This window comes from Pan troglodytes, chromosome 10, assembly GCF_028858775.2.
Source record: "Pan troglodytes isolate AG18354 chromosome 10, NHGRI_mPanTro3-v2.0_pri, whole genome shotgun sequence".
In the NCBI taxonomy this organism is placed as follows: domain Eukaryota; kingdom Metazoa; phylum Chordata; class Mammalia; order Primates; family Hominidae; genus Pan; species Pan troglodytes.
Window position 1 is genome coordinate 37,842,341 of NC_072408.2, and position 25,910 is coordinate 37,868,250.

Here is a 25,910-nt window from a genome sequence, read left to right on the forward strand (position 1 = left end):
TTAAAGATGGGACCTAAAAGTTATTCACATTACTTCCACTTACAGCCAACTGGCCAAAAATAGTCACATGGTCACCTCTAGCTGCAAGGGAGCCAGAAAAATCTAGCCACTAGCTAGGTAGCTAAATACCCAGCTAATATTTGGGGTGTACGAAGTCTACTTCAAAAAGGAAAAAAAGGGGAATGGATGTGGGAGAATTGGCAGTCTCTGCCACAGTAACCAAGGAAGCTCTGGATGACAAAGAAGAAGAAACAATATCTTTAAGGAAGAACAGTCAGCTGGGGTACCTAAGAGCACTACCGTCATTAACATAATACATTGCTTCCTACTGCCGTGAATAAATTCTAGCTATCTATTTATCCTTTTAGTCACTTACTTGAGAGCCAGAGTCCTGGGCCACAGTATCTGATTGCCCATGCCTAATTCATGTGCTCATGTCCTGGCATCCAAGAATGGTGTAATGGAGATCCTGTCTCCCACCAAGACTACATCTAATGAGGGATTCTCCAGAAATAAGAGATTAGATACTAGACGACCAAATAAAAAGAACAAATGTCCACTACAGATGAATATATAGTTTCTCTTAACTATCTTTTATCATCTCATTAATCTGCTTAAAGTTAATGGATCTTAAAGGGGTCGTAGTTCTGGTTCATGGCCTAGAAAACAAGTAGATGTAACTCTAGTAACAGCAGGGAACTCTACCAGGTTATTTAAGAAATTTATGGGAATATTATGGGGGAATGATTCATGAGTCAAGGAAGGAGTTTTTGTACTCCTATAATGTCAAGATTTCACATATGCAGAGAGGGGTTTCCATTTGTTTTAGAAAACATGATTTTCTTTTATCTAAATAAATCTTAGAAAACACATCATATTCCACATCTCCAATTAAAGAATCTCTCTCTGAAAATGCTGCTTAAAATTTTTAAGAAGCATTTTATGAACGAAATGAAAAGAACGTCATCATTTCAGCTAACCAACACTCTCTATAAGCAGGATACCAGGCTTGATAAAGATACAGAAAGTTTATAAAAAGATTTTGCCCTAGATCTGTTTGCAACCGTGTTTCTCGAGGAGGGTACTATAACCATTTTGGGTGAAACAATTTTCCATTGTGCAGGCCTATCCCACACGTTGGGCAATATTTAATACTCCAGGCCTCTGGATACTAAATGCCAGTGGCACCTCATTATAATACACATGACAGTCATTATAATGACAAAGATTGCCATACATTTTCCACTGTTCTCTAAAGTGACAGCACCACCACTGGTTCAGAACAATTGGTTTATAATCTAGAGGAAGATAAATATACAGTAGATGATATGGCAATCAGGAAACAGCATAGACTGGGAAATGATTCCTAGTGGCATCTAGCACAGTGCCTGCAATATGCAAGCAGTGTTAAATGAATGGATGAATGGGTAAATGAGTGAAGATGGACTTAACTGGATCTTACAGAGTGGTAGTATATACACAAAATCCTGATGGAGAGGTTGGAGAACAGTAAATAGACTTATAGGGTCAGAGTGAGGAGTTTCCTAACAGGATCCATATGGAAAAAGGCCTTAAATATCAGGCATGAGTTTGATTTTCTCACTCTGCCACTTAACATGTGACTTTGGACAAGTTCATCGCTTCACTACACCTCATCTTTTGTTAATTTGTGAAATGAGGGTATCTGCCTTGTAGAGTAGTTGTAAGAATGAAATGTCAGAAAGCCTAACGTAGTGCTTAGTATATAGTTAGCTAACAATAAATGGTAACTATTATTGTGTTATGATAGCAAGTTAGATTTAAACTTAAAATGCTGACTGGGAAACAGGGAGGTGGGGAATGCAATATGTGCCAAGTAGTGCATGGGACTACTTGGCTGGACAGAAAAGGCTGGAACTGAAAACTAGTTAATCCTAAGAACTCATTCCAGCTTTTTTTTTTTTTTAACTGAGATAGGGTCTGTCTCTGCTGTCCAGGCTAGAGTGCAGTGGTGCAATCACAGTTCATTGCAGCCTTGACCTCCTGGGCTCAAGCTATCCTCCTACCTCAGCCTCCTGAATAGCTGAGACCACAGACACGTGTGCCACCATGCCTGGCTAATTTTTTTATTTTTTGTGGAGACAGGGTCTCACTATGTTGCCTAGGCTTGTCTTGAACTCCTGGGTTCAAGAGATCCTCCACCTCAGCCTCCCAAAATGCTGCAAATTATTGGGATGACAATCATGAGCCACTGTGCCTGGCCAGCATTTTTCATTTAAAGCAGTATGGTACCATTCCAGGTTTTCTCTTAGTTCCAAGACCATATGTTTTTTTAAAGTCCTCATAATAAGATATATACTATGATATAGTATTTTTGAATTAAAGGTGTGATTGTGGGTTCTATTTACATTCACTTTTTAATATTTTTTTACAATAAATCTCTTAAATCTGTTTTCTTTTTATAATTTTCATGTAGAAAGACTTACAATGAAACAAAAACCAGGAACTCTCTAATAAAGTCTTCTTATGGTAGTTAGCATTCATTGAACAGCCTAGATGAACTGGCAAAATCTTGCCGCTAATGTCTGTGCCAAATGACCAGCAACCCACAGGGAGCCACTGAGAGGGACCAAGTGGTTTCTCCATGAAGCTGATGTACTTTCTGGAGCAGGAATGATGGAGCCCCAGAGCCTGTGGGTACCCAGGGGAGCCAAGGGCAGAGGAGAGGGCCAGAGCTTTGTTCTCAGGCTGTTGGAGCTCAATTGCTTTCTCCATCCCTTTTCACATCATGTGAAAAACTATCAGAGAGAGTTTATTTCACTATTGAGTAATTGTTTGAACTGGGTTAAAATAAAAAGCCATTTATTTAAGGCAAGTTTTGGGAGAATTGCCTTAAGCTTCCTTCTGAGTTTATCAAGCTACTTTGCATGTTAAATGCAATCAGTATTTGTTAATGTAATACAATATGCAAAATATAGTGGTTGTTACAGCTACAAGACAGCTGTATACAATACTGTACATGTAATTATGTTTTCACCTCACGACAGTTTACCAGTGTGACACACAAAATTGTGGACAAATTATCCACAATAGTGATTTTTGTATTTAAATATGTATATAGCTTAATTTATACCTTAGTTTGAGTAACATGATAACAAATCAACTGTTTGAAAAGCAAAATAATTTCATCAAACTGGTGATTAAGAAAATGTAGATTTTTTAATCGTATGTGCATAGACACAGCCCTATAATGATATTTTTGCACATGCTGTGAACTGGAATGTTCATGTTCTTATACTTCATGAATGTTCATGTTCTTATACTTCATGAATGTTCATGTTCTTATACCTTTTATTGAGCACTTTACCATGGACCAGGTAAAGTGCAAAGTGCTATCCTATCCCTCTTCAATCCCCCAGGTGATCCTTTCCATGGCTCAGAAGGGGTAAGTGATCTGCTCAAGGCCACGCAGCTTACAAGAGGCAGAGCTGAGATTCAATTCCTGAGCTGTTGGACTCCAAAGCCCTCATCGGTGGCAACACCACCCCAGTCTCCATTCACGTGAGCCATCCTGAGAGATAAATGGCACAACTAGCGACTACTTCAGGCCATTTGGCGGGATGCTGTATATCTCTCAGGCCATCTTAGGGGTGCTGTATGTCTTTCACTAATGTTCACATCAGGTAAAAACCATGCCTTAGAGAAGAATGCCAAATAATTATAGCCAGCTCTTGATGTTTGCATTTATTTTGTGTCAGGCACTGTAAAATATAATACAGGTTTATTTTTAATTCTCAAAACCCTGCAAGTTAACTATTATTATTGTCAACCCTAATTTACAGATAGTAATTTGAGACATGGGGAAATTAAGTAAAGGTGACATGGCTGGCAAGTGGAGGAGCTGAGATTCAAATGGAGGAGCTGAGATTCAAATGCAGCCAGGCTGGGGCCAGGGCCAGAGTCTTCACCACCATTCTACACCAGCTCTCACAGAGACTGCGCTCTCATCTGCATATTCCCACTGTCTGTGTAAAGCAATGGCTGAGGCTTTCAGAAGTAGCTTTACTAACTGAGGTTTGGAATAACACACTTCTTGGCAAAGTATTTTGGGAGGTAGAGGTGAATGATTCAATTCAATAAATAGATATTCCATTCATATACTCATGTTCTTTTTTGTTCAAAACACTCTTAGACTTGCATTTTCTTTGCTAAGCCATAAAGGGGCAATAAAGAGGAAAGAAAATCTTATGATGAGAAAAATCTTATAACCATATAAAATGGCTTTTTAAATATATACAAACTGCAAGACCTTTCTTTTAGTCAGATAATATCTAAGTGGCCATAAGATTAACAAGTAGAAGACAATACATTTGAATTGTAGAGAATTAATATTAAATTTGGTGTCCATGGTCCATTCTCAGGCATAGGAAAAGGTTATTTTAAAAAGCAAAATAAAGAGATAGTATAGTTCACATAACACTCAATTGCTATGAGCCACCTCTAAGGCCAGATTTACATGACTTAATCAGTCGATTAGTTCAATAATTTCACCACCTGTATTAATCCTTTTCCTAATACAATCTCATAACCTTTGGTCCCATGAAAACAAAACTCATACAACTCTATTAAGCTTCTGCACATTGGCTACCTCAGGCAGAAAGAAAGAAAATCTCTCATCCCACAATGTTCCAGCGCAGGAGAGAGAGGCTGGAGGCTGGAAGAGAAGCGGTTTGCCTGAATGTCTCCTCTCTCCTGATTTAATTGTACTGCACTGAATTGACTAACGAGACCAAAATGAGAAAACCCATCTAATTATTAAGATTTGGGTATATCCGTTGCCCTTCATACACTATTGGCTTGATTCACTTTGGAAAGCAATGCAGATCTAAGCAATTCAAATATTTAAGTAGACTCTTCTGTCTGGGAGAGACATGCTCTTGTCATAGGGCTGAAATTACCCTGCGATATGAGAGAGTTACATACTACAGAAGACTGGGACCCCAGGAACTAAAAAGAGGCCTAACATAATCCAAACCAAGAGAAGAGGTCTGTTTTATACCATGTATGGTTACAGAAATAAAAGTAACTATCATTTACTGAATAGTTACTACGTGTGAAGCACCTGCTAAGCATTAGGGGCCATGTATCCCATTTGGGATGGATGCAGTATTAATAATCAGAAAACCTGGGCTCAGCTTCAGGCACCTCCTGCATGGCCTCCTTGATGTTTGCTTTCCTTATTTGTAAAAAGGGGTCAACAATGTCCATCTGACTGAGCTAATGTGAGGATCATGTGACATCAGGTACATGTGGCTGATGATTGCTGTAAGGGCTCCCAATTTTTACCTAGGCACTGGGCTACCTGAAATAAGTGCTGCATTTCCCAGGCTCCCTTTCAGTGGAGTCTTGGCCGGTGACTATCATGGCCATGGAAAGCAGATAGCAGTCAGGCGGTAGTTGTCATTCACCGTCCTTAAGAGAAAGCGTCTGAGGGTGCCCTTTGCTTGTTCTTTGTCTCTTTCTCCTGCAACTTAGAATACAAGCCTGGCATCTTGGATCTCAAGGTTGCAGTCACACATGGTCAAACAACAAGATAGCAGAAGCCTGGGTCTCTGACACCGTGGAGTGGCATACCTCTGAACCAGCTACCCAGACTTGATCAGAAAGAGAAATAAGCTTATGTCTTCTGTACTTTACTGTTATATTTTGGCTTTCTATACAACTCTATTCTTGTCATTTGTTGTTGTTGTTTATAAAATACCATCCAAGCATATATCTCATTGGGGTGGTGAAGAATGAAGGGAGGGAGAAGAGGGATTTATAGCCCAACAAACAAAAAGCAAACCAGGTCCTTCCCAAATGTACCTTGAGTATCCTAGTTTGTAAATGTATATAGCCTCTTCTCTTTTTATTTATATCACCTTCACATGGCCTGGATTCCAGCTCTAAAATGCTAGGATTCTATCTTCCCAATGTAGTTACTCCCACGGAATGTCAGCTCAGAGGAAGAGTCTAAACAATAAACCTTACCAGGGAGGTGTAAGGCTCACAGAAGCACTGCCTCCTCAATGTAGCATTAGCTCCCTGGAATACCTAGGAGAAGAAACCTGCAGCAGCCTGGAACTAGGCTGATATAGGGCTCCAGAGATGTGTTTACCATTTGGAGGTAGAGGCTTTAAGCCAGATGAAAAGGGTAGTCAAGATCCCAAAGATCTATCTCTGCCCACACTAAGCACAATTGTGAAAATGAAAGATAATGGCAATGTATTGCTGATGCTGATGTGTGGTCCCTGCCAGATTCACCCTCCTCAACACCTAAGTATTGACAAAATCCAGCCCCTTTCCCACCCTCCTTCATTCTCCAGAAGTGCCACAGACCAAATGGCTAGTCATTTGCCTTTATCACTGTCACTCTCAGTCCAGACTGCTAGCCAAGAAAGCATGCACACCAGTCCCCACTCAATGGTGTAGCATTGGGCGAGTCACTCATTTTCTTCTGCTCTAAAATTAGAGAACTAGAAAATTGCTTAACACACCTTTCAACGGCATAATCAGTGATCCTGTGCAGCCATGTTCAAAGATGCACTGAATCCAGAGAGCAGCCCTAGTGCAGAGCAATGGCACTCAGTGGTGTCAGGGCCTCCCAGGCCTCAAGGACCCTGAAATTCCTCTCACCGGAAGTTGGCACCCTGTGGATTCTGCATCTTTGTGATCTTTACTTTCAAAAACAATCTGCCATTATCTGCCCACCTCAGACAGCCTGCTTCGTTTTCACCTGGGCTAATATCAGGCACAGGTGTATGATGGGAAAACCTATCTGCTCTCTCTCCCATTTTACCCACCTTTAATGGCACCTTTTCTGCCCTAGGCCACAGTGCTGACATATATGTGTAGGTCAGAAGACAGATAAAGGATTTTTCCCAAAGGCCCACCTCCTGAAGTACTACCTGTCTTCAGGGATCAACTCAGCATCACTTCCTCTAGGAGACCTTGCCTAACCCACACAGGTTTTTTTGTGGACCGTCTGCTGCTTCTCTGGCACCATGTCCATGACTGTGATAACTCACCACCTTATGATGTGTTACCTGTGTGAAGCTCAAAACAGTATGTTGAATGGGAAAAAATAGTCAGTAAAAAAAGTAAATATTGTATTCTTTCATTTAAGTGAAGTTGAAGACAACGCAAAAAAAAAAAAAAAAAAAAAAAAACCACCATATCTATAGTGGTTGTCTTTAGTGAGAGAATTTGACTAAAAAGGCCACACAGAAAATTTTGAGGATAATAAAAATGTTTTGTATCTCAATTTCAATAATGATATATGGGTGCATATATTTGTCAGAAGTCATTGAACTTAAGGTCTGTGCATTTTACTGTATGTAAATTATTTCTCAATAAAGCAAAAGATTTTGAAGATTACTGTTTTATAAGAACTATGCACTTCAAGAAGTAATGCTATGAGCATTTTTCCTTGGGAGATGGAAAACTTCAGGTATGTTCTATTTGAGAAACCACCTCATAGGAGAGAATATATGGCATTATACCTAGCATAATGACAGTGCAAAATATAAGCCCTTTTAAAAATGACAAACCATCAGTCGTTTGAGGAATCAAAGAGGAAAAAGTGTTGTTCCAAACCCTCATTAAAATTTCACTTTTGCTTACCTGTCATAATAGGTCTTAAATCAATTCTCTGATTACGAATTGCCTGTTGTAATACTGTCTATTATTTTTAGCCTCTGTTTCAGAAGAGTAGAGAAAAATATTTTAACTCAAAGAAGGAATCAGGGAAATGTGATTGCAAGCCAAGGTGAACAAAGGCATTTTATGAAGCCAGAGTGATTGGTAAGTGTTCTGAGATCTAAGAATTAAGAGCTATGCCACTTGTGCCTGGTTGCTCAATAAGAAAATGCTTTCATTTTTGACAATTTGCACAAAGACTTCGATTGGCATCGGCAGTCCATAAATGTATTCAAAATATATATCTTACATAGGCTTGTAGGACTCAAGTCAATGTTTCTCAGCTCTTTATTACTGGACACCCCTGTCAGTGAATATTGCAGATTCAGAAGCTCCTTCATTTGTGCGTGCGTGCGCGCGCACACACACACACACACACACTTATCTTTCACCCACTGAGTGGGTTTTGGAGTCATGTTTCGTCTTCCATTTATTAGTCCCATGACTTGGAGCAAGTTACTTAACCTCTCTGCTTTCCAGGTTCCTCATCTGTAAAATAGAATAATAACAGAATATACCTCAGAATTCCTTAAAGGTTAAATATGATTATGTATTTAGAATAGAATCTAGCTAAAAGTAAATCTTAGTGAATGCTAGAAGGAAAGCAGCAATTCAGTGGAGATTTAGAAATGAAAGAGACTTTAGATATTATCAATTTATAAATGAGAACACTAATGTTTAGAAAGGCAAATTGACTCCCTAAAATTACACAGATATTTGATGGCAGAACTGGTACTAGAACATAAATTTTCTGACTCCCAAAACAATACTCTTTCCAATACTCCTAGTCTTTTCTCCTCTGCCCCATGAATAAGAAGATATCGTGATGAACAGAATTAAGAGACCCATATTCTACTCCCAGACTGACGCCTCCTTCAACTTCTTATTTCTCTTTTATGAAATGAAGGGATTGGAACCATATGATTGCAAAGATTCTGATCAGTAATAGCAGCATTCTACGATCCTACTGACAAATCTAAGTTCTGCACCATTTTTATGGGTGAACAGTGAGACAGGAATCACTTTCACCACCTTCTACAGTCCTCTGCTCTGTCTAATCACTTTGTGAAGTTGTCCAGTCTTGCGCTCACCTCCTTGCTATCTCCTGCCCCGATGTTTTCACCTTCTGCCTGGAGCAATGTGGGGAGAATGTAATGAACACAGATGAGGTAGGGAAAGGAGATCTAGGGAAGCATCTCTAGCAGGAGATTAGAGAACTAGTGTGTTCCTCATGCCTGATGGTTCACACAACAGGTATCTAAGTTAAAGAGCAACCAGTAGTTCCATAAGGGCATGGATCACATTTTGTGGAAATAAGCCACAGAAGAAATCTAAGAAATTATTTTAATTCTGTTTCTAGAACAAAGTATATCTTTATCATTAGAAGGGTGCTCATTTACAGTAATACATGAGTTCTATAAGAACAACAAAGGGCCAGGCATGGTGGCTCATGCCTGTAGTCCCAGCACTTTGGGAGGCTGAGGCAGATGGATGGCTTGAGCCTAGGAGTTTGAGACCAGCCTGGGCAACATGGCAAAACTCTGTCTCTACAAAAATACAAAAAATTAGCCAGACATCCTGGTGCACACCTGTAGTGCCAGCTGCTTGGAAAGCTGAGGCGGTAAACTCACTTGAGCCTGGGAGGTCAAGTCTTGGGGAAAAAAAATACAGGATGTGGTAAGCATATCTATCCCCCAGGTTAAAGGAAGCATGAAGGTGAGCTAGACCACTGTGATTAGATAAAGAAAGCAGACTCAGTGGCCTCTACACCTGCTTTTGCATAACGTGAGACAGACCCAGATGCACAGAGAGCTCTGAAATGTCATGAAGGAAGCAGGTGAAGAAGACAGTACAGGACAGAGGTAAAATGAACAGGATGGGATCACACTTGTTCTTCAGGTAGAACTGGGAACGCGAAATGGTTGCCTATTTGGTCCCTCGGTTTCTTTTCCTATAAACCCCTCTTAAGCCCGTCATGTCAAAGGGCAGAGCCAGAGAAGCTAATCCACACAGGTAGAAACAACTAGTTGAACAGTTCATCAAACATGAAGTCAAAGTCTGGACACTGAGTAGTCCTACCCTTCACCCAGAAAGGGGACAATGCAGGGATCCACCTCATATGATGAACAGAGGAAAGAAATAAGGATGCTTGACTTAGAGAAGAGATCCATCTGGGGCAGAGAAGAAAGTTTCAAATGTGAAGGGATAAGATGTGGTAAAGAAAAGAGGTTACTTGTCCTTAACTAGAGTGAATATCATTCTCCTCATCCCTGGGCCAGCACTGGCTTATGCCTGTTGACCCAGGACTAGTTTAGCATTTGTCCCATTTGAGGAATTTTTATTAAAGCTGCATTAAAATAAGTCAGGATAGGTCTGGTAGACTTCCACTTTGTACTTCCAGCTTCTGCCATAATTCTTACTTGGCTTTGTGTAAGGCACACAGGGCAGTGAACAGAGATCTAACTTTAACACGTGGTTTAAAACCAAAAGATGATCAACAATCCATCTCTCTTTTCCCAGCCCTTTTCAGAGCAACGTGATTAATAGCTCACTTTCAAGAACAGCATGCAGGGTGCATGCTTGCCCACATGACAAAAGATACTCAGATACAAGCCCACATGACAAAAGATACTCAGATCCAAGCACTCGCGAACTTCCAGTGTCGGGTGGTAGGAGACTAGTCATCATTCCTCCCTCTGCTGGCGATTTCATGAATAAGCCAGGTGGACCAGCCTGTGTGAAATGCCTAAATGCATAGAGACGCCAGGCTCCCAGCTAACCATTGAGTGGGAAATGTGGGAAATTACATTACATATCAGAGTACAGTCTGAACAGTTTCACCATAGAATGTATCATAGAAAGTAGTCTGAAAGCTCTTACCAAAGTGATTTTGTCATTTATAATATGGTGTTCAGTAATTTTTTTATTTTGTAATAAACTCTTCAGCTGCAATGATCTTTTTAAAAGTGCCTATTAATAAAAAATTAAGTACTGAATTTCTATGTCTCAAGAACATTTGTTAAGACTTACTTACCATCCACCATGAGGGCCATCCTGATATCACTGACCACGTGAAAACCTGAAGACAAACCTGAGAAGCATCCTCATCTACTTCAAAAGTTAATTATTTTAAGATGACTGTGCCCAGAGATGAAGATTTAGCACTTTCAGCTGCAGAACATGTGTTTATGTATTATTCTGTGAGGCATGACTTTTTATTTATATCAAATGACTGTTCTTCTAAATAAATTTCACTTACTTTTTATTCCAAATATTTCTGTGCATATACAAAAGGTAAAGTGAAAGCCATGTGGAGTGACTCCATAAGCAGAAAAAAACTTCAAAAGTTAAAAACTGTCAGTTTTATATCATTGTCATCACTGAAGTTTCAAATACAATATCAGTTAATTCCAAAAATAGCTCCAGTATTTCCAATATTTCTGTCTATCTCATGAAAAAATTCAACAGTGAAACTAAAAACTTTTGTAGTAGACATAGGATTTTTGGAATACAGTGTTATGGTAAAAGCAATATTCTTACTAAGTTAAATCAGACCAGACATGGTAGCTCAAGCTTATAATTTCAGCACTTTGGGAGGCCAAGGCGGAAGGATTGCTTGAGGCCAAGAGTTCAAGACCAGCCAGGGTAACAGAGTGAGATGTCTCTACCAAAAGAAAAAATTGTTTTAAAAACCAACTGAAAAGGAAATAGTAGTGATGATTCTATGGCGTAATAATTGTATGACACTTTAACAATTGCCTTATATCTGCATCCCAGAAAAATGGGTCAATAGGTCAACAGTAGTGAGAAGTGTGAAAATAAGTATGTGAAAATGCTGTGAAAACAGTCAAGGGCAACACAGATGCAAGCTATCATTATTAATAAATTGAAGCATATATTTACATTTTTAGTATATCCTATATTTGACCATTGGCTATGCAAATCACTGTTTTATATACTCTAAGATTTTGGTCTTCTGTGTTCAGGTTTTCAGATTTCTGTTTCTTAGGCTGGGCACACTTTAATTTGTGTTAACTTGCATTTAGTCCTTCCACAGAAGCATGTTTTACCCCCCAAAACAGCTCATATGAATGTTAAGGTAAGGGTCCCATCTCGCATTTTCCTGTTCAGCCCTCACAGTGTTTAGATCAATGTTTAGCAACTCAGAGGTCTCAGGAGACAAGACTGGCTTCATAAAAATACTTTCTTCCACATTTGGTAACAATAAAGTCTCAAATCTTTAGCACATTTTTTTCTCATAAAGAGTAAGCTCCATTCTGTGAGCCTTCCCTGCTACCTCCTATTATTCCCCCATGAAGTGAAATGTTACTATGACCAGGATTCAACAAACAAAACTAACATGGCTCAAATCCTTAAAACCCTAAGAATACTTCTCAATATAATAGAATTCAGATCCACTGGTGTGCCCAGCAGCTTTTGATCCCAAGGAAGATAAAATGTGTGCCTTACTATCTAATTCTTTTTCACTCCCTTCAATTGCAATGGGATCCTTTTATCATTATTTTAATGTTTCTTTGCCTAAATGGCTGGAAGCCTTCATTCCGTGCTCTTGAGAGCTGATCCGAATCACACCCACAGAGCATATTGTGTGAACTTGCAATTATTTCCTGTGAATGCTCTGTAAATGTGTTGAAATCAAGCATGAACATTTCCAGCCAAACTGCAAAAATTTTTTTCAGGACCTTTGCAACATCCCAAGCTCTGAAAACAAACAGGGTTAATGGTAGTTTGTAACATAAAAATTGCAGATGCTCAATTTACAGAGGCAAAGGTTTCTGTTTCCACATTCATAGTTTTAATGTTTAAATAGTAAACCATAAATAGTATTTGAGCAATCACCAGTCCTATTCCATTCCTGGACAACTGTTACAAAAGAAAACTTCCATAACAATTGTTAAGGACAAAGGGGCTCACCACTGTCTCCTGATACACATAATGGGAAAAATATTTGTGAAACCATTACTGATGTATGGTGAGGGTTCCCTGGCAGTCATTTCATCATTATGCTGTGGTGGGAGGGAAAGTACATGCCACCTCAAGAAGAAGGAGAGTATAGGGTCAAGAAAGTTCCGACCAGACAGGAAGAGAAAATGGAAGGTCTTCGTGTTTCAAACCCCAGTGGAATATGGGGAGGAGAGAGAAGCAATAACAGATAAAATACTCATGATTTCACTTATCGCCTCTGAAGCGAAACCCTGGGAGGAAAAGACACGGTAGAAGCATCCAGGTAGATATGGGCGAGCACATGAGCTGTTAGTGGGATTTCTACTGGCAAGCTCCCCTCGGCATAGTTTGGGGAGCCTGCAAGGCACAAGAGTAAACATACCCAGGGCCTCATCCCAAATAGCATGGGAACAAAAGTTCAGACTGGTAGAGGAGGCTGAACAGAAGAGCCCTGGCAGCGCTCCTGGCTTCCCAAGGCCCAGGAAGGTTCACAAGAGATCTGGGACCTCCTGTCGGCCCTGGATCAGGTGTTCCAGGACAGGAGGGCCTGTGGAGGATTGCAATCAGGATAAAACGGTTACAGCATCCAAGAACTGCATGGCCAGAGGCAAAAGCATGAACTCGGTGCTAGGTACCTGATCTCCAAGTAGCCAGATAGGCCCATCTCCAACAGCAGCTCAGGGAACAGACTAGTTCAGCTATCACGCAGTAAAGACCAGTGAGGATGCAAAGGGCCCCGCATGCATCGGAAACTCCCGTATCTACCCTGCTAATGTGAGGTCACACATGCCCCACACCCTGATCTATCCAGGGGCCATCCTAGAGGGGGAGGGGAATGAGGTGGAAATATAAACGACTAAACACTTACCCAAAAGAAACTAAATCATCCGAGAGCGACTGTTTAAATCCCAAGGTTCTGGAATAGCGTTAATTGGCAAGTTTAAAGTTGGTTTCCGCGTCTTTCCCTAACTACTACCATCCAGGAGAGTGCGGTCGGTAAGGAAGATCGCGTAAGTTTTAAGAAACAAACCAACTCTGTTTCCTTTGCACATCTGTGTGAGACATGTGAGTGTGTCCTACCACTACCCACAGTCCTGAGTGTTCCTTTGCCACGCCCTGATTCTAAGATGATTGATTTTATTTCAAATGCTTTTTTTCGATCCCAAGTTAAGATTTCTTTTCTTTTGCTGGGTCTCATCTCATCGAGATGCACCTGAGAAAAAAAATTGAGAGCTGGAAAAAGATAGCCAAACAATGTCCACACTGCCCTAGGAGAACCAGTGGGGTGGTGTTTCCACACCGTGGGGTCCCGGGGCTGTGCTGACTTGAGAACTGGCAGAGAGAGGAAGTGCGCGTGCGCGGTTCCACCTGATGGCGTCAAGCGTCCTGAGACCTCCGCAGAAGCATTCATGACCAGACTAGGAGCCAGCAGGGCGTCTAAATGTTAGGGAAGTACCCCATATATCCCCATTCTCTGGGTCCTAAGTGAAACACATATTCCCTTCCAAATCTGTGAAGCCTAGTGATAGGTGGTTAAGGCAAACCGCTCCTACACACAAACACGCACACACACAGCGATCACGTGTTAAACAGCTCCTGTTCCCACCGCCGCCATCGCACGCTATCACCAAAGCAACGAGGCAAATCCATCCCCTCCACCGGTCCTAGGGCAGAAACTCCTACTTGAGACCCCCGCATTGTCCCTTTGTGAGTTATTTGCCTTCGTTTAAGCTTGCCCTTAATGTTCTATTAACTCTTCAAACCGTTTTTGGAAAGAGAAAGTGAATGAATACATTTATTTTATTTTTATGAGAATAAAACCACTCCAATTGCTCTGGGAAAGGAGGAAGAAGGCATAACTCTGCCTTTTCCAGGCGGGCTAGGGCCCTGCTGGAGAGGACCCTATGACTTGCCTTCTCTGTTCTTTAGCCTGCTTGAGGCAAAGTTGACTCCCACTCACAATTTGATTTGCTTTCATCTGTCCAAGGCCTGCTGTTGTTTCAGATTTAATCGTTCGGCCTGAGACTCCATTCCGTATAGTGATGTCAAAGACCTCTGCCTCCTTCTTCTAATTAGTCTTACTCCAATTGCAGAAGCCAACTTATATTTTCCTTCTGCATTCTTTTCTGGGCAGCATGCCCAAGGTTAAAGAACACACACAGTTGTACTCTGGCTTGATCTTTAAAAGTGCTTGTTCTTTCTTCCCTTCTGCCTTGTAAAATGTCTCCTTTCTCTCACAGCTCAGACAATAGCACCTGGGAGGTCTCTTATTGAAAATCAAAAAGAAAAGCATTCTTCTCCCAAATAATTTTCTTCCTCCCTGAGACCTGGTGCCCGTTGGATGATAAGTCCAGGACACATTGATTATATTTCCCAGAGTTCTTTCCTCTATTTCTACTTCTAGAAATTAAAAAAAAAACAGCTATGCTCTATCAATATTTAATGATAGCAATTATCTTGAACTGGCAAAAGTGCCTTCCATTATATAAGGTAGAAGGACAGCATTTGTATAGTCCTTGTATAAAGATTCTTGTTCCATTACATCTACTAGGGGGAACAATGTAATAAATAATTAACTAACTAAAATTGTTGCAGTGAATAATAACATGGTCAGGAAGGACTTCCATCAATATACAAAGTCAATCCTGTGAGGATGCCACCACCAGTAATCATACACACCCTCCACTCCTCTTCACTCCTGATGCAGGCCCAAAGGACCCGTTTCCATCCTGGTTGCATCTTGAACTTGCAGCAATGTTAAAAAATGAGGCCTGAGCAAGGAAAAATGTTTTCTACAGGGAAATTTTGGCTACAGGCAGAGCCCTGCCCTCGGCCTAGTATTGCACCGTTGGTTACAGGTGCTGTGAGCTCAGGCCTCTCACCTGACTTCTACAGGGCTCTTCCCAAGGACTGACCACGGGGCTTCCACCAACACAGAATAAGCTAAGTTTTCATATGAAAAATAGATTGAACACTTATGTCTTGCTAAATACTTCTAGAACTCTAACCTATCACGTAAATTCATAAAAATTATTGATTAAAAAAGTGAGAAGCTGCCATCTTAGCACCACAGCTGACTAGTTGTGCCATCTGGGCCACAAGGGTACTGCAGCCACTGCACTGCCCGGCCTCTCAATACTTTGTCCCACGTGTCTGGTGTCTGCTACCATCATTGCAGCTTCCTCCCTGAAAAGCACAGCTCTCCCTGAAAGGGGAGTAAAGAAGACTGTATTAGTCTGTTCTCTCACTGCTAATAAAGACATACCAGAGACTGGGTAATTTCTGAAGGAAAGAGGTTTAATGGACTCACAGTTCCAGGTGGCTGGGGAGGCCTCACAAACATAGTGGAAGGCAAATAAGAAGCAATGTCATGTCCTACGTGAAAGCAGGCAAGAGAGCGTTTGCAGGGGAACCCCCCTTTACAAACCATCGGATCTCACTATCACAAGAACAGCACAGGGAAAACCCGCCCCCATGATTCAATTACCTCCCACCAGGTCCCTCCCATGAGGTGGGAATTATGGGAGCTACAATTCAAGATGAGATTTGGGTGGGAATACAGCCAAACTATATCAAAGACTAAGGCTCTGCTACACCAGGCTGTCATATCTCACCTGTTATCACCTCTTCCTGAACATGGAGGAAAAGTAGATGAATAATAACAAGAAAGGAGATCCCTGAGGATTTCTTCCAGCTTCATCCTAAAACTGAAGTCCAGCACCTTACGTGCTTTGTACTGGGTTTATCATGTATTTTCTAATCGAAGAAATTTCTGTGGTTATTTTGATGACTTTCTCTACCACAGTAACATTTTGTTGCTCATTGATGTAGCTGAAAAAATAGGGATCCTATCTAGAATTCACTGATAAAATCGGTCAGCAACAATTCACCTAGCTAGCAGAGTGACACAAGCTTCAATCAAACACATCCAGGATTTAGTCATTTTGGAAAAGACAGCAGGCCTTGCTTCAGATGCTCACTGTTTGATGTCCATAAGAAAAATATTTCTCCTGTTCTTGAAGGATTCTTGCCAAAAATGGCTGCATAATAAAGAATACAAGAAAGCACAGAATTGCCTGAGCTACCAGAACTCGGTGCAGAATATGACGTACCAAAAGGAACAGAATCACATGGCCAATGGGTAGAGAAAAATGCATTGTCTCAGCTTGGCAGGAAAGGAGACAAATGACAAGAGCAATTCAGATTTAAAGCTGCAAACAAAGAAGGTTCTGTAAATGCATCTCAGCCTACCCAAGAGAGCAGGAAGTAGTTTGTGGACTAATTAGAAACTAGACTGTATGACAATAAAATCTTTCTCTGTATAATGTTGTATAATGTTGGGACTGAAACTAAACTTTAACTTTCCTAAAAATGAAAATGTAGACTTTGACAATACTTACTCAAGTGTCTCTCCTACCCCTCCTCACTCTATATTTTTTGTTTTTTCCATGATTACTTATGAATAAATTGATTTTAACTAAATGTCTTGTTATTAAAGATTTTCAAGTTACAATTTAAATTTGTAACCCAATCTGCCATCTTGAAAATAAGGAATAACTGAATTGAGGTTTACAAAATTCAAAGAAAGAAGGAAAGGAAAGAGATTGGAAGCAATTCACTTGCACAAAAGTAGGGGAATTAGGTCATCTAAATAATGGAATGTTGTAGGGCCATTATAAATCATTTTCACAAGAAAAACCCCAAAGATGTCAGGGGAAATGTTCATGATATATTAAGTGAAACAAAAACATTATAATACAAATTTTCTAAAAAGAAAGCAACTTAGCCTGGGTTAAAATATCCCCAGTGTTAACTTTTTTTCTTGAACATACGTTACGGAAATGTTTAACATCTTTATGTTTGTCTGTATTTTCTACAATGCATACATGTAACTTTTATATTCAAAACAAAAGATGGTATTTTTAAAAGAGTACAATCATAGAGAGTTGGTCAAGGATTGAAGCATATAAACAGATCAAAGAGACAAACATTGAAAGTGACCTCCCAGGTGCCATCTGGGGTGAAATGGCCTCAGCTTAAGAGCTTGCCTGTCTGGTACTAGGGAACACCACAGCAGACTATCACGACCTGAGGTTATTAAGGATTCAGATTATAACAAACTCTCCATTTTTTGGTTCATTCTTTACTTCATTGCTAGAAAGTTCATTGTAGGTTCAGTTGTATCTGACTTGATTAAAATGGGTAAATTTATAACCTATAATTAATTATCTTCTACCCCAGCCATGTTTTATGATTTCTGCAATGATTAAAATAGGCTTTACAAGCATAGAAGTTTAGTCTTGTAACAAGACAATCTGACAGCAGGACAGTCCTTATCTCTTTATATTACATGGAAGAAAAACCCAGTGAAGAAAATTGACCCTATGGTAGAGGACAGTAATTATAATCAAATTTCAATCTTCCTCAAAAATCTTCATCTCACTTAATTATTGCACTACCCAAAACTCTTTGTTTGGTTTACCAAGTCACAAATCAAATTTAATAGCACACAGAAACTAAGTAATATAGGTCCAATAGATGGTTTGCTAGTTTCCCTTTAATTTAAGATGATGTCCTTCTTAGAAGAGATTCATGTTTTTAATTGTATGTTTTATTTCTCCAAGAGGGAGCTTATATTGTCTCTACAAACAGCTTACCTGTTGGCAATAACAGTGTTCAAGTGTGCTATACAGTAGCCTTCCAGTTGTAGTTTTCAAGGTGCTGGAGACAACTGTTAAGTATGTTTTACACGAGGAAGGAGAGTGTTGGCTAATGCAGTAGGTCAATTAGGTAGGGAGGTTTAAGAATGCTTCCACTGTACTTATCCTGTAGCACTTACATATTGTAATTACCCATTAGGGTATGTGGCTAAGAGAGTGCACCATGACATCTGAGTTCAAAACCTGGCTTTGCTACTTCCAAGTCACATAACTTTAGACAAGTTATATAACAGCTCTGTGTCTCAGTTTCTTCATCTGGAAAATAATCATAATAACAGAATCTACCTCGAAGTTATTAGGAGAATTAAGTGAGATAGTTCATTTGTATCAGTTGGAGGGGTTCCTAGTGCGTAGGAATTCTTCAATAAATATTTATTATTGTTATAATTACTGTTGGTGGTGGTGATGTTTCCTCCATAATGGCAGGGACTTGATCTCATTCAACACTGTGTGGCTACTTAGGTGGAAAACCAGAAATGGACTAAACTCTTACCTACCATTTTGAATGTAATGCTCTTCAAAATTCCTCATTTCTTTTGCCACAATTAGTGGGGGGCAATTAGTAATTCAGGCCCCTAAGTCTGGCTTATTTAAATGCAGTTCCAGCACAGCTGTGTGGCAAGGGCTTCACTACAGTTAGCCACCTGCATAGAGATCAGCTTTCATATTTAAAATCCACCTGCCCCCAAAAGCAAGTTTCAATATGCAACAGCAGCAGCTTCACACACTGAGGAATGAGCTGTATGCACTTCCTTCAAATCACTAATAAATAGCCCCTGCATTGTTTGGGGTTCATGAACAACAGGTTACACTTTACAACACATGACAGTGAGCTTCACTGGAGTGAGGCTTGAATGTGGACTGTAGAACTACATAGTGATCATTCAGACAGTAAAACCACTGATTTCCAAGGAAGTGGGATTCTTTACACAGATTTCCAGACCTCTTCGAAGGGCAGAAAACTCCTGGTAATGTAGTCAGAATCCTTATTTAAATGAAGTCATCTTCTGAAACCTTGTAAGATTGTCCATTTTGAATTCAAAATCCTTCACTTACAGGTTTTCTCCCCAAAGTTTACTTTAAATATTTAAAAAATCCATCCCATTTTCCTCTTGAATGCCATGATAAAATTGAGAGTTTTCTCTAAACTTCCTAATAGAGTTGAAAGCTTTTGTCAACTAGTGGCCAGGACTATGACATGCTGAGTATTGAATCGTGGGATTATTTGAACTATTTGTCCTCAGCATCTTTGTCACAGATAGGTATAAGTGGGGCAGGAGGGCTCTCCCACTCACTAGGAATGACTGATGGTTCTGCAATTATCACATTGCCTCTCTAAAAGTGATAAATTGGCAGCCAGCATCAGGAAGAGGCCATTTCCTGATGGTCTACACCTGTTGCACTAAACTGTTAATTGAATGCAGATGCCAGTGAGAAGCAACTTCCTGGGCATGTGCATTAAGAGACAAAATGGCGGCCGGGCGCGGTGGCTCACGCCTGTAATCCCAGCACTTTGGGAGGCCGAGGCGGGCGGATCACGAGGTCAGGAGATCGAGACCACCCTGGCTAACACGGTGAAACCCCCGTCTCTACTAAAAATACAAAAAATTAGCCGGGCGTGGTAGCGGGCACCTGTAGTCCCAGCTACTCGGGAGGCTGAGGCAGGAGAATGGCGTGAACCCGGGAGGCGGAGCTTGCAGTGAGCCGAGATCGCGCCACTGCACTCTAGCCTGGGCGACAGAGCGAGACTCCGTCTCAAAAAAAAAAAAAAAAAAAAAAAGAGACAAAATGGCAGACTAGACCTTCCAGGGGCAGTTCACCGGAAAAGGGAAGAACGCCTCAGATGGGCAAGTGTACAACTTCCTAAACACATTGCACGTGTTCACTTGCCAAGGGTAAGGAGGGCACTGTGCATGCAAGCAGCCCACGCTAAGGGAAGAATCACGGGAAAAAGGCCAGCCTGTAAAGTGCTGAATCATGGTTAAACATCATGCTTTTATTCAAGGTGACCACTTGGCCTTTTTAAATAAACTTTCACTCCTGCTCTGAAACTTGCTTCAGTCTCTTTTTCTGCTTTATGTCCTTCAGTTGAATTCTTTCTTCTGAGGAGACAAGAATTGAGGTTGCTATAGACCCGTATGGATTTGCCACTGATAACTAAGTATGCCTTCCACCGGTAACATCTCTGCCCAGAAATTGTCCCCCACACCCTACTCCTCTCCAAAGCACTGACATTTCTCCATTGTCTGACATTTGCAGCCTGCGAGGCTTAGCATTCCTCTCAATATTTATCTGTGTTTTCCCAGTGCCTAATAGAAACCTCATTCATTAAACAAAAGCTTTATGAGCACCTCCAACTGAACAGGTACTGGAACAGGTGCTGGTGATAAGGCACTGAACAAGACAGACTCGGTTCCCATTCTCATGAAACTTTCATTCAATAGGGAGAAATAGATGAATAAACATACAAACTCAATTTCACCTGGTAAAAGATCAATAAAAAAATTGTATTAGTTCATTCTCACACTGCTATAAAGAAATGCCCAAAACTGGGTAATTTATAAAGGAAAGAGGTATAATTGACTCACAGTTCCACATGGCTGCTGAGGCCTCAGGAAACTTACAATCATGGAGGAAAGGGAAGCAAGGACCTTCTTCACATGGTGGCAGGAGATAGAATTGAAAGCAGGGGAAATGCCAGATGCCTATAAAACCATCAGCTCTCATGAGAACTCACTCACTATCATGAGAACAGCATGGGAGAAGCCACCCCCATGATTCAGTTACCTACCTCCCTCCACATGTGGGGATTACAATTTGAGATAAGATTTGGGTGGGGACCCAGAGCCAAACCATATCATTTCATCCCTGCCCCCTCCCAAATCTCATGCCTTTTCAACAGTCCCCCAAAGTCTTAACTCTTTCCAGCATTAACCCAAAAGTCCAAGTCCAAAGTCTCATCTGAGACAGAGCAAGCCCCTTCCACCTAGGAGCCCGTAAAATCAAAAGTAAGTTAGTTACTTCCAAGATACAAATGGGGGTACAGGCATTGGATAAATGCTCCCATTCCACATGGGAGAAACTGGCCAAAACAAAGGCGCTAAAGGCCTCATGCAAGTCTGAAATCCAACAGGGCAGTCATTAAATCTTAAAGCTCCAAAATAATCTCCTTTGACTCCATGTCTCACATCCAGGGTGCACTGATGGAAAAGGTGGGCTCCCACGGCCTTTGGTAAAAATAAAGGAAAGTAATGGAATGGAATGGAATGGGGCTGAATACTTAAATTGGGTGAACAGGGAAGGTCCCACTGATGAAGTGAGATTTAAGCACAAACCTCACACAAAGCTGCCAAAAAGAGTGCAAGGGACGAGCACATCAGGAAGAGGGCTTCAAGTTAAAAAGGCCTGAGGCAGAAGCAAGTCCGGATTGTGAGAGGAACCAGGAGGAAGCCAGCCTAGCTGGAATCTAGGAAGAAGAGTGCCAGATGACATTAGGGAGGTTGGCTGAGACCAAATCATGCAAGATCTTGTGAGAAGGAAGTTTGGATCTTTTAAATGTGAATAGGAAAATACTGAAGGATGCAGTATTACAGCCTGAAGAAGCTACCATTAGATCTATAAGATTTTATAAGATTTTAGAAGGATGATCTCTCCTTCAGTAGGAGGGCATTGAAGAGTCATGGTCTCTATTATTTTACTTCAAGCCAACCCCAGCACTGGGGTTTTCTATCAGACACAGCTCCCCAGGATCATGAATCAGAGGCACATGGATTAGTTTTACTGTACTCATTTTTCACCGAAAATGTTTCTGCTTTCTCTTTACCCTTTGAAGATACTACAAATTTTAATTATGGTTAAGGTAGAGCCTAACAAAGGCCCATTTGCCCAACTACCTACTCAGCATCTCTGTGGGTACCTCAGACTCAACCACAACCCACTCCCACCTGCTCCTATCTGAAACCCAGTTCTCCTCTAGTGTTGCCAACCTGCGGAAAAAACACCCTACATCTCTAGTTTCACAAGCCAAGTATTGGGGAATTATCTACACCTTGCACTCCTTCACCCCTGTATCCAATCCTCACCAAGTTCTCCTCAAAGTGTCTCAACTCCATTTTCTTCTCTCAATCTCAACTAACGCTGAGATCCCTGATTCAAACAACCATCATACAGCAAGAATCTCTGAACTGGCCTTCTTCCAATCACTTTTGTTCTCCACAATATGTTGCATGCAACCTGAGTTACATTAAAGATGCTTAAAGCTCTGCAATGGCTTCTCATTATGCTTAGAACAACCCCAAATCTGGTCTACAAGGTTCCAAGTAGCCAGGCCTTTGTCATTCTCTCCAGACTCATTTGTGTATCTGTGTTCCAGCCCTCCTGGCCCCTACCAATTCCTCAAGTGCATCCGCTTTCTTTCATCTCATGACTCTGGCCATGTTCTTCCCTCCACCCCCCATCTTTCTTTCACCTGATTAACACTTTTTTTATATATATCTTGCCACAAACATCACTTGCTTAGGAAAACCTTCTTGGGTTTCCCTATTTTACACCTTCATTATATCAGTACCTTTTCTTTATATCATTTACTGTAATTTGTAAATGAATTTTCAATTGAATGATTATGTTATTGAATCAGTCTTCCCCACCAGTCTATGAGCTCCAAGAGGGCAAGGGTGGTCTCTTTTTAGTTTGCCATTATCCTCAGCATCTAGCACAGAGCCAGGCACCTAATAGATGCTTAACAAATATTTGGTGACAGAATGAATGACTTGTAACATCCATGACTGTTAAATTCCATTCACATGCAATGCATGGCACAAGCTAAGCACTGTAGTTTATGTAAACAAAATGTGACTCTACTCTCATGAAGCTTTAAAGATGAAGACGGACATGTAGCAAAGGGCAGGAAATGAGAAGCACATGGATAATAGAAGTAGCCAAAGAGAGATTAAGTCCCCAAAGGAGATGGAGGCAAAGTTAGAAATGTGGTCTAAGTCCCCAACTTTTATCTATCCCTTGCTTAATCTCCTAAAGGGTTTTATTTTATATCCAACTCAACATTTCAGCTTTCCAAAATGAAGATCTAATTATTTGATCTATTAACCTATATATTGGGCCAAAGTATTAAGAAGTGAAATGGGAAAAATTAAATGCTTTCCTTTTTAAATGTAAGCCAATATTCTCATTCTTTTCCCACCCAATGCTGTTTGAAATGCCTTCAGAAGATCTGGATGCCAGAGCTCACTTTGCCCCTAACTTGCTGTGGGTGTTAGCTCAGGTGGCCATAACAAAATGCCATAGACTGGGTGGCTTAAACAACGGAAATTTATTTTTTCACAGTACTGGAGGCTGGAAGTCTGAGGTCAGTGTGCCAGCATAGTCTGGGGAGGGCTCTCTTCCTGGCTTGTTGATGGCCACCTTCTCACTGTGTGCTCACATGGCAGAAAGAGACAAAGAGCGCTCTGGTGTCTCTTCTTCTAACTACACAATTCTATCATATCAGGGCTCTGCTCTTACACCTTCATTTAACTTAAATTACCTCTTGGTAGGCCCTATCTCTAAATACTGCCACATTGTGGGGTAGGGCTTCAACGTGGTTTTTTGGGAGACACAATTCAGTCCATAGCTCTGTGTGACCTTGATCAACCCCCTTCACTAACCTGGATTGCATTCACATCGAGGTTCAACAACTGCAGCCCACCAGCCAAATCCAGCCTGCCTCCTGTTTTTGTACATAAAGTTGTATTGGAACACAGCCGCATCCAGTTATTTACATATTGTCTACGCTGCTTTTGTGCTACAACAGCAGAGTTGAATAGTTGCAGCATGATCTAATGGCCCCCAAAGCCTAAAATATTTACTATCTGGCCCTTTACAGAAAAAGTTTGCTGACCCTAGACTTAAATGATCCCTTAGGACTCTTCTAGCTCTAACATGCTAGGATCCTATTCATGCCTTCAGCCTGAAACACTTTTTTGTTCAAGTCTTCAAGTTCTGCAAAGGCATTAGTAATCTAATGATTATTTCAATAAGTATTAAATGCTTACATTGACGGAGATGTTTTCATTAATCTCACGTTGTAGCTAACCTCTGCAATGTTATTAAGGGAGCTTAAGTAGACAGAACAAGTCCTTCCATGTAGTAAATGCATTTTAAATCTCTATAGCCAAATGCATTCTCATTAAATCATTATTTTAGGGGCTCTATTGAGTGCCTAATGTAGCAAGAAAAAATAGAGAGCTAGAAGTGCACCAGCCTCATTGGTTTCCCCTCTCTGCACTTGTATAGCCCCTCTAATCTGCACCACACAATTTGACACACAGATATGTGCCATTTCAATTGCTGGCTAGTTATGTCGTTTGCAATAGGCTTGTACCCCAATCTAGGCAGTTATCACCTTGGGGTCAGGGATCATGCTTTTTAAATTAAAAAAGCGTAGAATTAAAGATGTGGGAGAGACAATAGTAATCATAATTCAATCTTCCTGTTTCACAAATGAATAAACTGAGATCCAGACCAAACAAATAACTTGTCTTATTTCTCTTTAAGTGCCATGGTACATTACAATGACTTGACTCAGAAGTGTTCACGGGCAGGTGTGGTGGTTCAGTCTGTAATCCCAGCATTTTGGAAGGCCGAAACTCAAGGATCACTTCAAAGCAGGAGTTCAAGACCAGCCTAAGCAAGAGAGCAAGACCCTGTCTCTATCAAAAAGAAAAAAAAATAAAATTTAGCCAGGCATGGTGGCATGAGCCTATAGTCCCAGAGAGTTGGAAGGCTAAGGCAGGAGGATCACTTTAGCCCAGGAGTTCTAGATTGCAGTTGAGCTAGGATCCTGCCACTGCACTCCAGCCTGGGTGACAGAGAAAAACCTTTTCTCTATAAGAAAAAAAAAAAAAAAGAACTTCTGTTTGGTAAGGACTGGAAGAAAGAAATTAGAAAAGAAAACTGGGAAGAAAAGGAAGTTTCCTGTGTCCTGATTTTGTTACAATAGGTAGCTAGTCAGGTATCAGCAGAAAAGGAGAGGGCTCCCCACACACACATGCCAGGAGTGTTGGATGACAATCAGGTGATGGTCAGGCTGTGGTTAACTGTTTCTCTAAAATAATAATTGCTCACAGCCGGCACCAGGGAAAGGCAGGCTCCTACTAGATAGAAAACACCTGAAACTGACCAGCAGCTTTCCAATAAGATCTCAGGAGTAGGTGAGAAGTAAGGCAAGATCCCGTAAGTATGCCAATATATATAAAACCCCAAGTCAAGAGGTCAAACTGTGCACTTGGTTCCTCAAGTCGTCTGCTTGACCCTCTTCCAAGTTGTACTTTCCTTGTTTTCTTTCCTTCCTTTTGTTACTTTTCTAAAGCTTTTCAATAAACTTTCACTCCTGCTCTGAAGCCTGCCTCGGTCTCTCCTGCCTTATACCCCTCAGTTGAATTCTTTCTTCTGAGGGGGCGAAGAGCTGAAGTTGCTGCAGACCCATAAGAATTCGCGGCTGGTAACTTGGAGTAA

At 40.8% G+C, this 25,910-nt stretch overlaps 1 protein-coding gene across 2 annotated transcripts in view; it reads right to left on the reverse strand.

Moving 5' to 3' along the window:
* Positions 1-7,977: 7,977 nt before the first annotated feature.
* The window catches only part of ATP23 (ATP23 metallopeptidase and ATP synthase assembly factor homolog), a 240,270-nt gene continuing 222,337 nt past the window's right edge, over positions 7,978-25,910 (reverse strand). Inside the window, exon 10 of one of the 2 annotated variants that reach the window (XR_010148284.1) lies at positions 7,978-8,205. The gene's annotated coding sequence lies outside the window, so the exon portion shown is untranslated. The remainder of the gene's footprint in view (positions 8,206-25,910) is intronic. The other variant, XR_010148283.1, reaches the window with a different exon arrangement.